The sequence below is a fragment of the Dermacentor silvarum genome, chromosome 1, assembly GCF_013339745.2.
Source record: "Dermacentor silvarum isolate Dsil-2018 chromosome 1, BIME_Dsil_1.4, whole genome shotgun sequence".
NCBI classification, from domain to species: domain Eukaryota; kingdom Metazoa; phylum Arthropoda; class Arachnida; order Ixodida; family Ixodidae; genus Dermacentor; species Dermacentor silvarum.
In genome coordinates this window covers 174,667,792-174,673,108 of record NC_051154.1, presented here as the reverse complement: position 1 = coordinate 174,673,108, position 5,317 = coordinate 174,667,792, and positions in this window count along the sequence as shown.

The following is a 5,317-nucleotide window of genomic DNA, read 5'->3' as shown; positions in this document are numbered from 1 at the left end:
AACTTCAAGAAGACAGGCGAGGCCTGACCACTGAAGTGCTGCAGCCGATTTTCACCGCGACTAAATAAATAGTCCCGGGACGCTGACGCGACTTGGCCAAGCTCGAAGCGTGGTCTGCCATGTCCTCCGTCGGCGGGGTCACCGGCCGTCCGGCTCATGACGTCAGTCTAGAGTGCGCGCCCATTTGTGGATGCATGCTCGTGTGCATCCACCGTTGAGGGGCAGATGCCACTGCCTTTTAAAGTTGTACACGACTATAGATGGGGAGAGGAGGCGATCGCGGAGGTTTACGGCGGATTTCATACTCGTAGTTGAAAAAAATTAGATAAAATGGCCCGGTCCCTTCTAAGGCTCGGCAAAATTGCAGCAAAAAAGTGCGGCCCTCACACGAGTTTGTACGTTGGTTATATCGTCTATATGAATTGTAGTAACATTTACTCATTAATTAAAATAACAAACATCGTGCAATGCACGGACCATATACCTGTAAATCTCCCGCTGGATGACCACGGCAGTCGCTATCACAACGCTGGCATTATGATGAACGCCGGCAGCGGGGGCGAACGGTTCGTACAGCCATGCGATTCACCGTGACTCCGAAAATTAGATTCATCATCATCATCTGCATATTTTTATGTCCACTGCAGGACGGCTTCGATCAGCGATCTCTAATTACCCCTGTCTCTTAACTTAGGCTTTGCGATCTGCAACACCTGGGGCGCGGAAAAAGAGCCTAAGAAGGAAGACAGCGCGCATGAAGTTAGCAGCCATCCCTGCTCGCCCTTGTGCATTGCACCCCCAATGATTACCAACAATTGGATACGGCGCGCGGGCCGCGTAAGCGTCAACCACACACAGTAATTTGCAGCTGCGGCAGGGCTAGATGAGAAGACGCGTGCTCTCCTCCCCATGCGCGCATTTCATCACGTGACCTCCAGCTAACCCGAATATTGAGCGCCTGGGAAGACAATGTACATCAAGTGTTACGGATCAGCGTTACGGGCTTTTTTTCGCACCCGTAGTGTATGGGTCGCTCACTCATATGACTTTTGGACTTTATACGGAATATCAAGGCGACGACGACAGCGAAAATTTGCCTGAAGTGTCAATACAATTGCTTTCGCAATAAAAGGAGAAATAGAAAACAGGCGTCGAGCTCGCTTCTACCGCGGCTGCGGACGTTGCAATGTGCACCGGCTACAAACACAGCATGATCACCAACGACAAAACCAATAGTGGGCACCTCGCTTATCAGTACTTCGCCAGAACCCGTCTGACGCTGAAAAGGAAGCGTATTTTCCAAGGTCGATTCACATAGGTCGCGAAGCTTCGGGCGAAAAGCGGTTCAGAACGAATTGTCACCGATATCAGCAAGAGTGGTTATGGGAGCAGCGATTGAGAGAGAGAGAGAGAGAGAAATACGTTTATTAAATCATAAAAAATAGAAAATTATACATGTATGAAAAGACAACCCCAGTGGTTTTTCCGGTGCAATGCGACTGAAACGCGACTATGTTTGGAGGGAACAAACATTGGGAAAGAAAAAAGCGTTTTATAAATAAAAAGAGACACAGTTTGATTCATTCAACGAAAATAAAGTTCCTAATTAATTTTATATACAGATGGCGAGAAAAGAAGAGACAATTCTGTTTTACTTGATCATTATCAATAAATACCTTTTTTCAGCGCCCACCGATAGCGGCGGGCGTTGAAGCCGATATCACTTGCAATGCAATGCAGCTTTTGAAGTGGGCAGAAAGCTAGGGGCACTCGTAAAGTTCACCTGTTACAATACGCCCCTCTCACATGTTGTGTTGCTTTGCTTGTCGACGTTTGTCTGAATTTGGTGACGCGTGTAGTTTCATTGTTTCTTAACCTGTTCAGTCAAAAGTAGTGAGTTGCGACCACCAGATAATTGTTTAGTTTAGTTGTTTTCGTGCGACAGCGCTGGCTGACGGGCTTGGCGTCCGACGAAAGGACGAGCACACTACGCCCAAAGCGTTTGTCGGCCTCCAAAGAAAGTATGTTCTTTGCAGGGATGCGATTTCGACACCCGCACGGCTGACCTATTCCTGCATCGCTTTCCGCGCTGAAAGCTCGGAACGCCCATCAAGTCGTACGGCGGGGTATTTGAATATACAGCTGTAGTGGAAGGCCTCTGAAAACAAATTTCGCGCCTTGGAGAACAAAATGACGTCACTTCTGTTTTTCACCGATATGACGTCCCATTATTTTTTTTTCCGCCGGAAGTGTTCCCTCCTCACACAGATGGCGCTAAGCCCCATGAACCGCCGATGAACCGCCATGTTTTGAACGTGTGGGCTTCTATGGAAGCTTCGCTACTAGCTATATCTACCTTGTATTTTCCACCGTATAAGCACCAGCATAAACATAACACTAGGCGCGCGGGGAGACAGCGCACGCGAAGTGACCAGCCATCTCGGATGGCCCAAGCTTGAACTCAGCGCAGATTAACTCCAGCGCAGATTAACTCCAAAATGAAGCGCGTGACCCACATATGTATGGCAGAGGCAGGAAAAGTAGAAGTTGAGGAGCCGTGTGTTCTAGCCGTTAGGCGAAAGAAGACTCCACGCCGCTATCAAGAAGGTTCCTCACCTCACGTGTTTCCATCAGTGAGTGACATGTACCGCCAGAGGTTCTATGAAGTACTTGACACAGTGCTGTCTTTCTTAAACAACAGGTATCCACCTGATATGTGGCAGCAGAAGTCCCACATTGAACAGCTTGCCATAGGGAAGGAAGACGAGTTCTATGGTGACGACCTTGAACCAGGATGCCTGATTTTGCACAGAGATATGCTGATTGACATTTTAAGCCAGCAAAGGTCGGCATCATTGGACACATTTTGGGACGTCGTGCACATGTTTACGGGGGGAAAGGGCGAACACCCGCGGAAACTTTTTGCCGAAAATGACCAAGCTAAAAAAAATTGCGTTGGCCATACCGGTCTCGTCGACCACATCCGAGAGGTCCTTTTCTTGCCTTCGGCGACTGAAAATGTACTTGCGGTCGACGACTGGACAAGCCCGTTTGAACCATCTGGCAATTTTGCACGCCCACAAAGAACTCTCCCGCAAAATCAATTTGAATAAGCTTGCCGACGACTTCATTTCCAGATCAAGTGCCCGAACGAACACTTTTTCAATGATAGTGAAATCATCGCATCATACAACGAACTGATGTCTTTAATAGGAGAGAGAAAGGCACCAACTTACAAGTCAAAGCAAACCACCTGGCTTAGAAAACAACGCAAAAAGTTATATAAAGGAACGAAAATGGGGTCCATAACAGCGCAAGCAGAGTGAGGGCACTTGGGTAAGAAAAGACACGTGGTTGCGCTATTTGTAAAACTCCTTAGTCTATCTGTGCATCTTCCTTATTAATTTTTATTCGTCGTATGCTGCATTTGCCTCTCAATAACACAATCCACGTTGTTCCTATATTTGCTATCGAGTCCTTTCGCGCTTTTGAGATATCGCTGTCTTGTTTATTTATTTGTTAATATGTTTATTTATTTGGGCACCTGATAATTTTTACTCTATAATCCTTTGTTCTGCCTCCGGAAAATAAACGAAACCAGTGGTCTAAGGTATATGCTTTGTCATGTAATGAAACTATGGCGTTATGGAATCACACTATACTTATGCTAATAATTCTAGTCATAAGTTGTGTTCGGAAATTGTTATATATCGTTTAATGTTTATAGATGTTATGTCTTATCTTCTCAATAACTGACCTTTCGTCAGGAAAATATTTCTTGATTGTATCTGTTGTATTAAATCTTTTACAAGGCGTTACATTGCTTTTTCATGAATGTGTACTTGTGCGACTTAATACGCACAAGACACATGTAACTCCCTAGCGTGTTTAACTGAATGAGGGGACTCAGGCTGTAAAACTGAATTGTCTCCTACTCTGAGGTCTTGCAAATACTCACATAAGCTCGTCACTTCAGTGAACAATCTTTCGAGGTCACACAAAGTTCCTAGTGTAACTGTTAGTAAAGGTAATATATATATATATATATATATATATATATATATATATATATATATGCATACATGGGTGGGGTTCGGAAAGCTGGACAGGCCCCAGCCCCCCCCCCCCCTCCGGAAAAATGAAAACTTTCCGCCTATGGTGCAGTCTATAGCCGCCTTCAAGCATCGCAGGTTGACTTTTGTGGCCTTGTGCATGCAAGAATACATAGGCCATGCATGGTCCCAGATCTTTTCCTCCGAGAGCGCTCTATTATCCGATTGGCTGAGTCTAGCTTGCAGAGCACATCGCAGTGGCACTAAAGATGCTCTAGCATCTCGTCGTGTCGCACTCGCCCAAATTGCACGCCGCGCATCACTGTTGACTATATTCTTCTAGGAATGATTGGGCTTTATGTATATAAAGTGTCCCAGCTATCACGCAGCACGATTTAAAAAACTAAGCACGGCGTTACGCGAAGCAAACCTATAGTGTGTATTGTTTCCAGTACAGTGGAGTAGCCGCCAGTAATTTTTTCGTTACTGAGATTTACATTATAAACCACTTATAACGTAACCGCTTATAGTGCAGGACCGGATATAGTGCGGTCTTTTCAGACTCCCGTTAATTTTCCCATAGCACTCCATGTATACACGTATCGCTTATAGTGCAGTTGCGGGAAACGAAATACCGGTTACAGTGCGGCTGCCTGGGAGCACGGAAGTCAGCGGAAACGGCGAACGCTCCCCTCAAACGGGCGCCTCAAGGAGTGCTCGAGGAAGAAAGAGAGACGAAGTGGAGGAGAAGGGCACGTGGTGCGAACGAACAGCCAGTGAGGCTGAAACCAGAATCATGAGTGCGAGTCGTGAAATATCACGGCGCGCATAGCGAGCGAGCGCCAAGAAACTGCCAACGCTCGCTTCACGATAACGGCAGTAAACCAAACTTTAGGGAGCGGGCGGCACCGGCACATCACGGCGAAGGGCGCACGCGGAGACCGTGGAATGTGAGGGAGGAGGGCGGCAGGGAAGCGGATTTCGCCTCGGCAACTCCGCCGCTTCGGTGCTCCCCTCGCCCTCCCTCGTAGCTCCCTCACTTTCGACTGTCACCGTGCGCGCCCGCCGCCGTGCACGCGCCGCCGCTCCAGCTGGCCCGGCGCCAGCTCGCGAAGTTTCGTTTTCTGCCGTTATCGGGAAGCGGGCGTTTGCCGGCGTGGGCAGTTTCGTTGGCCGGCCTGGGACAGCGCCGCTGCTTCCCTCTGCGCCGTAGCCGCAGCGTGCAAAGTCAACACGTGACTAGAAAGTAGAGGGAGCATAAAGGA